This window comes from Myotis davidii, unplaced genomic scaffold (assembly GCF_000327345.1).
Source record: "Myotis davidii unplaced genomic scaffold, ASM32734v1 scaffold3649, whole genome shotgun sequence".
Classification (NCBI taxonomy): domain Eukaryota; kingdom Metazoa; phylum Chordata; class Mammalia; order Chiroptera; family Vespertilionidae; genus Myotis; species Myotis davidii.
In genome coordinates this window covers 13847-21585 of record NW_006299538.1, presented here as the reverse complement: position 1 = coordinate 21585, position 7739 = coordinate 13847, and the positions used below count along the sequence as shown (strand labels likewise).

Here is a 7739-nt window from a genome sequence, read left to right as displayed (position 1 = left end):
AGCAGGAACCTTATCCCTTTAATGCTCTTTGATATTCTTCTCTGCTTCTTTCCCATATTTTCCTTCCCCTGGTCATGAAGGTCCTGCCACAATACGCTGAGTGCTGCTGGAAAGCAATGTGTTTCTCAAGCCATGTCCCACACAACTTGGGTAGCCAGGCACTCACTAACCACTCTCCTTTTCCACACTGGAGAAATTGACACCATCTGATAGTGCAACCCATGAAATGTCCCCAAACACATGCTGCAATCTACCTTTGAAAAGACTGGACTACTGCAAATTTTCTCTCATCTTCGGGCATCTGCCAAGGTAGGCATTAAAAAGGTATTTTTTCAACCATGCTAAGATGGTTTGGGCAGAATTGCTGGCTTTGCTGGATTCATAGCCCATGCTGAAGTCTTCTGCCTATTACTAGATGAAAAGGTGGGTGAGACTCCTTTTTTAAAACACTAATATGTTTTATAAAACAATGAAAGGAAAGGATGAGAAAGCCTTAAAGACTTGCATATTTTCATTGTTGTTGTTAATCATCACCTGAGGATATTATTTCCAAAGCTTTTCTGAGAATGTGAAAGAGAGGGAGAGAGGAAAAGGGAGAAAAGAATGGAGAGAGAGAGAAAGAGAGAGTGAGAGGAACATCATTGTGAGATAGACACATCTACCAGTTGCCTCCCACCGCCACCACCACCACCCCATACCGCCGCCCAACTAGGAGCAGGGATCAAATCCACAACCCTGGTACAGCCCTTGTTCAGGAATCAAACCTATGACCCTTTGGTATGCAGGCTAATGCTCTAACCATTAAACACACCTGCCAGGGAAGAGACTTGCCACCAATGGAGATTCCCAAACAGTACTGGCCACCACCTGAAAAATCTTTAGTACTCTTATCCTTATTTTGAGGTGGCTGAAACTTCTTAACTTCATGACAGAGGCTAAGTGAGTGTCACTTTTTTTCCAGAGTGATGGACACAGAACACTCCACATCTGATGAGCCCCTTGTCAAAGGAAAAAGTGGGCAAGATCTCCAAGAGATGCTGAGAGAAGTAGGACTGGCAGTTGAGTACTGGTTGCCAAAGCTGCAGGAACACCTGGGTGTGACCTGTGCTCAGGCCTTACAACACATTCAAGAAGAACACCTTCAGAAGCTGAAATCCCAGGCACAACATCCCTGGGAGAAAAGGGCTCTGGATAAGCTACTTTCAAATACGCTTTCAAAGTTACAGGAGTCTCAGGTGAAAGTGATGAAGGAAGAACAGATGAAGGCAGAACAGGCACTGCAGGAGCTACGAGACTTGCTATCAGAAGGGAGGCAACGACAAGAAGAGGAAGTAAGGAAAAAAGAGGCAGAGCTGAGGCAGGCAATGGAGATTCCCAAAGAGTACTGGCCACCCCCCGAAAAATCCTTAAGAGAAGTGATGGAACACATGCAGGGACAACTCAACCTCATGGAAGGCACACTGTCTCACAGGCAAAACCTCCCAGATAGAGAGTTCAGCTATGTTCCACTTGCCTCCTGCCACTTTCCCATGGATCAGCTCCAGTTCTCCAAGGCTGCTCTCCAGGAACTGAAACGCATTGAAGATCTGGGTCAGCCTGCAGATCCGAACAGATTCCCCTTGCTGAGGCACAGGGCTGACGCTTTCTTCCACAGGTTTGGCTCTCATGCCAACCAGGGCCCTCTGCACCTGGGAGGAATCTACTGGTGGAAAGCCGTATCAGAGGGTTTCAGGAGTGAGCAGCTGGCAGAAGTAAAACAGCAGTCAGCAGAGGCCCTGAATGGTTACATAAGGGGCAGCTACAGTGGCTTTGGAGTGAAGGTTCCTGCAGGTGTGGATGGGTCACACTCTAGTTCAGAAACTTCCACCCAAAGCACAACCTTGAAAAATCTCCAAACTGAAGTCCAATTATCTGTGGCCCAGACGGGTGGCCCACCAGAAGCAAATGGCTTTCTCGAATGGAAATCTGGCCTAGTTGCCAGTAATCAAACCTGGAGTGTCATTGACCGGGGACTTCAGCTGGTGCCGGTTTGGGACATCATCCTCTCCAACCACAAAAGTGATTTTAAGGATCCATGTCAAGTAGCTAGCTTACTAAAGGATAGCTATACTGTTCTGACTGGCCTCACTGCCCAGATCCAGGATGGAGAAGAATTACTGAGTGCTGAGAAGGAGGCTGGGGTTTCCCTAGAGGATGTGAAATCCTGGGAGGTATCTGATCCTGAAAAGCAGCTTCAAAAACTGATAAATTTCATGCAAATATTGAGTCAAAAAACAAACAGTTATGACACTTGGGTTAACAAATGCCTCACAGATTGGGGTATGCAAAATTTTCTGGTAAAAACTGTTAACTTTTACAAAAATTCTTCCATCTATGAAACGAAATTTATTAAATCTCAGTTGCATAGCCTTTTGTATCCTCACATCTACAGAGTGGATAACTTTCCTCAGATTCATTCCATCATGCAGTGGGTCTTCCAGTCAAAGTCAGTGCAAGAGCACATCAACATCTCCCAATTTTCTGAGTTAATTAGAAGCTTAAAGAAAATCCAGAATGACCTCATGGAAGCCATGGCCAAATCTAAGTCTGAAGAAACAGTGGTAGAAGCTCAAAGAAAGGCTACTTATGAGGTCAGTTTGTCTCTCAGATACTTCTTGAATTACCTCCAAGAAACAGAGCAGCCAGACACACAGCTGTTGCTACTCTCCATTGCAGCTGGTGCAGGATATCATGTGGTAAACAAACATTTTCAGTATCTCCTTGGGTGTGTGGAGTTAAATTTCCTACTGCATGAAATGCAAACTGCTCAAGATAAATACCAGGAGCTCAACAATATTTGCACTTACAGAGCCCAGGCATTCCTAGTGATCACAGGTTTAACAGCTACCATTAGAGTCACAGCTGTTTCTCCAGATGAGAAAACACAACGCTTAACATTAATAAATCATCACATGGGACAATTTTTTTCAAAAGAAGTTGTCCATGTCCTCTCCAAAAATGGAGCACATCAGAATTGGGAAAACCTAGAGAAAGACTTGAGATTGCTCATTGATGGTAACTATGATGCCACAATCTCCTCATTGCAAATGGATGATATAAGTAAAAACTTGCAAAGTATTTTCCATGAAAGGAAACAACCTCATGAACCACATGATAATGATAATATCAATGGGGAAGTCATTAAAAATACAGCCTTCTTAGAATTACTCCAGCACCTAGGCTTAGAACAATTTTACCCAAAAAAGATGAGTAGAACTAACTTCCATCTGATCAACAAGACTTCTGTGTACAACAGCAAGCCCTGTTCTGAAAGTGAGCTTTACCAATATTTCCTTCAGAAGCTACAAGTGCTGGATTATGAGCTGAGATACCTGGTCTTCAGACATGATGGAGACACACAGAATCAAGTAAATCCAAGTGCCTCAAATGAGGGCAATGAGGCTTTTAACCCATATAAATACTTGTTTGAAGACAGGGATATTCCCATTAGCCCTTCACCCTCTAAACATAGGCCCCATATCCACCCTATGGATATTCAGATGGGAATTCTTCACTGTGCAGATGATTTTGCCAGACAGTATATTTTGTCCAAACTTTCCATTTGCCAGTTTGCACTCCCTCTTCTCATACCTAATCCCTGCAGTTCTCATATTGAATTCTCTCTTTGGTCTTTCAGTCAAATTAGAAGGAGCTGGCAGGAAGCAAGGAAATCACCAAGAGAGGAGAAGGTCAATTACAAGAATAAGCAGATGTGTCAAGTCTCTACCCCCATTGTCCTTTATAAGTCAAGTCTCTACCCCCATTGTGTCCTTTATAAGAGTTGGAAATGGCTTCTCTGCTTCCAAATCTCAGATCATGAACTGTCTTCTCAGTAAACGTAAACATGATGTCTTTTTCCACCGACATTGCAGAGGGAGCACCAAAGACTGTCTCTTGATGGGGGGAGTGGTGGAAATCTGCTGGTTCTGTCCTGGAGGTGATGATGAGGACAGATTTGACAACTGTGTGACCTTCACCAATCTCCATGGAGATGCAAAGGAACATAAGAAGCAACTCACCTTCCTGCAGGAGGTCTCTTCTCTCATTGTTGTCCTCATGTCAACTTCTGAAGACAATAAAGAAAACCAAAAAATTATTCGTGATCTGAGTCAGTCACCAAGACCTTTGATCTGTTTAGTTGATAACAAAGAGAAAAACGTGGACAATAATTCTAGCCAAAAAGTGGTCATTGGAATCAGGAACAGAAATGAAGCAGAATTAACAGAGGAGCTTGTTACTACAATCAGACGCTTGCTGGAGCTCTCAGACACTGCTCTCAGCTTAGAGGACTGTACCCCGATTGCTCGCAAACAAGGATTCCTTATTGATGAAGACCAGAGAAACTGCAAGGAAACCAAAGAAAAGGCAGAGGTCCTAATAGCTCTACTTAGAGAACGGAGTATTTCTCAAGTGAAGGAAAACTTACTACCCCTTCAGGGACACCTGTGGCATCTTTGGTGTAAAAAGGACAAAGAACTCTATCATCTGAGAGAAAAAGGGAATCGGAGCATTGAACAACATAAGAGTGAGATTGAGACAGAAAAACAAAATATACGGAGGGATCAGTTGAGCAGAGCCTTTCCTCTCAATGAATTAATGCAGTCTGTCCTTGAAATTCTCCAAAATTATTCTGAAACTCAAACCACACACTACTTTTTGCAATGGCTGAGTGTGCTTTTGGACAACCTGACTGCAGGACACTTGGAAAAACTGAATGAAAAGAAAAATATTTTGTGGTCACGGATACAAAAAGAAAAGCAAAAGGCACCCAAGAGCACTGACGTCCAAGAGTGGCAAAAAGAGATAGAAGCTATTTCCACAGAGATTAGTGACTGTACATTGGGAATTGAGCAACTTCTCAGAGAAGTTGGCCAGATCTATGAAGCTCTAGAAGAAGCTTCTCCCACTAAAGATACCCTTTATCTCTCCCTTCCCCAGATTGCTGCAGATCTGCTGATAGCAAGATATTCTACAAATAGTTGTCCAAGCCTTTATGAGGATGAAACAAGTAAAAATCTCCCCAAGTTGCCTTTTTGTCCATCAGAATGTGGGGGAAGTCACAGCTAAAGACCAAACTATGGAAGGAAGGAGGCGGTTAGAGCAGAGACTAGATGAAATGGCCACAACAGCAGCTGAGCAAGAACAGTGCTCAGATGTAACCCGCTTTGGTGATATCATTAAATTTGATGCCAATACTCATGTCTACTACTTTGCTCACCTCTGGGATGGCAATCCCCCAATGGCCCCTCCCAATCCTCGCTACAGCCACAATGTCCAGGATCTGAAAAGGAGAATTCTGATGGCTGCCAAACAGGAGTCGAGAGGAAGCATCATGAAGATATCAGATGTGAAATTGAGAATTCAAGATTTGTGGAGAGCCCTAGTGAATGAGAACTTTATTTTCAGCTTCAGGAACACCCGAGAGGTCATGGCCATGAGCAAACTGGAAACCATGTATAATTTCTGGACCTGGGAGCTGAGGAGTCACGTGCTAGACTTTCAGAACCAGCTCATTAACCAGATTAAGAATGGGAAAATTCAGGAACTCACAGCAAGCACTCTTCAGGCTCCAGTTACAGAAAAATATAAAGCCATTCAGCAAGAACTGGAAAAATATTTTAAAGAAGATTCAGATAGTGAGATAATGATTCAGTGGAAAGCAAGTTTTGAAACTAAACTAATAAACCTTAAAGAGGCACTTATTCTTGAGAGCAAAAAAAAAGCTGAGGAACATATCAGTTATAAAAAGAATCAAGAAATACTGGATAACAAAAAGTCAAGTTATGAAAAGGAATTATTGGAAAAAAGCCGAGAATTGGCTTTAACGCTAAAGGGCAAAGTATTGAGTGAGAATGAGCTTCATGTCAGATTCAATGACCTTTGGGAAAACTGGGTCTATGGTGTGTCCTCAACTGTTCCTCCAGTCCCAGAGCCTAACATTGATGTGGATTCTGAAAACATCCTTTGGGAACATTTTAAAAAGGAGACAAACATGGGGAATGAAGTGAAGGAAAAGTCTCAAAAGGAGTTTGAAGTCAATTACGAAGAACATGTCAAAATGAGCAAAAGATTTGGCTTATTAACAAGAAACATAGAAGTATATGATAAAGAGTCCATAACAAGGACTACTGACCACATTATTTCAAGATACACTGAAAATATTAAAAACCTCCAGAGGCAACAATGTGATTACAACTCAAGTTATTTCCATCAAATCCTGAGCATAATAGATGAGGAGGTGAAATCTGAACCCACTAAAGACAGATACACATTTACAAGTAAGTACAAAATTGACTTATCTTTGTGCTTATTCCAAAGAGCATCTGAGAATTTTAAAGAGATGCATAGGGCATTCAAAAGAGCAAATGACCCTGTAAATTATTTGGAAAGCAAGAAAGATGATTTCCTCATGGGTTTTAAAATCTCTTGTCAAGGAGCAACCTCAATCAAAACATTTGTTGAATTTCTTTTGGAAAAACTCACTCCTGCTGTCCACAACATGATTTCAAAAAAAATGGTCCCTAAAATTGCTGGGGATATGCGAGCTACCTGCCCAGCATTCAATGGAAACAGGGCTAACCTGGAGAAACACGTTCTTCTGTCCCTGGCAGAAAAAGAAAATTTTGATAATTACTGGGAGTACATTCATGATCCCAAAACCTTTTTTAGAAATTACATTCAAAATCATATTAAAATATATTGTTTTGAACAAAATAAAAAAATAAAGAATTTTTTAGAAATAAGTATACATGACATCAAGAATGCCATCCTCTCAGCTATTCGTGAATCCACAGCAATAGCCAAAGATAAAAGCAGCTCTGTGTCTGGGTGGTTGGATTTGTTCTGTGATCACTTGGGGAGTAAGCTGAACTTTCCACGAAAAGACTTGGTAAGCATTGAACACCAGGAGATTAATGATATTGAGTTTCTCAAAAAAGCCATGAGTGAAGCTTTGGATGACTTAATGATTGTAGTAGAAAAGACACGTTTCAGTGTGCCTGAAGAAGACATGGTTCCTGAAATCCAGAACATGCTCTCTGAACATCTGTGTGGCTGCTGGAAACAGTGTCCCTTCTGTGGAGCAATCTGTACAAACACAATCCCTACACATGACGGAGACCACAGTGTTCATTTCCACCGTCCTAAAGCTGTCAGTGGAGGCCAATGGGTTAACACAGACCACTTTAACATTGACTGCTGTACTAGTTTGGTAGCAAGTAATCATTCTTTTGTTTTAAATGGTCGTGAAATCCCATTTAAGGCCTATCGACAGGCAGGAGGGGAATTTGCCAAATGGAGCATCACCCCAGACACATCCACCCAGCCATACTGGAAATGGTTTGTCTGTCACTTCAGATCAAACCTAGAAGGAAAATATGAGAAACGATTTACAGATAAAGGTAAAATCCCAGATTCATGGACCAAGATCACAAAACAAAATGTGCTTGATGACTTGAAACAACAATAATACTCAATGCCCAAAAAAGAGTACCAGAATCTAAACAATAGTCACAGTACCTGAACAATCCAAAAATACCTTCTTTTCACAATGAGAAACTTTTTATTTCCATTTTTCAAATGAGATGGCTACATATAAATCAATTAACATTTCAAGAATTTAAGACAAAGAAGCAACTAACAGACCTTTAAACTTCAGAGGGAAGGCAGAGGCAGGCCGGGTTGGGGGTGGGGAGTCAGGA

At 41.8% G+C, this 7739-nt stretch overlaps 1 pseudogene; it reads left to right on the top strand.

Annotated features, from left to right (window-relative positions):
• The first annotated feature begins 964 nt into the window (after nucleotides 1–964).
• On the top strand, nucleotides 965–7680 carry LOC102758147 (annotated as a pseudogene).
• The last annotated feature ends 59 nt before the right edge of the window (nucleotides 7681–7739 follow it).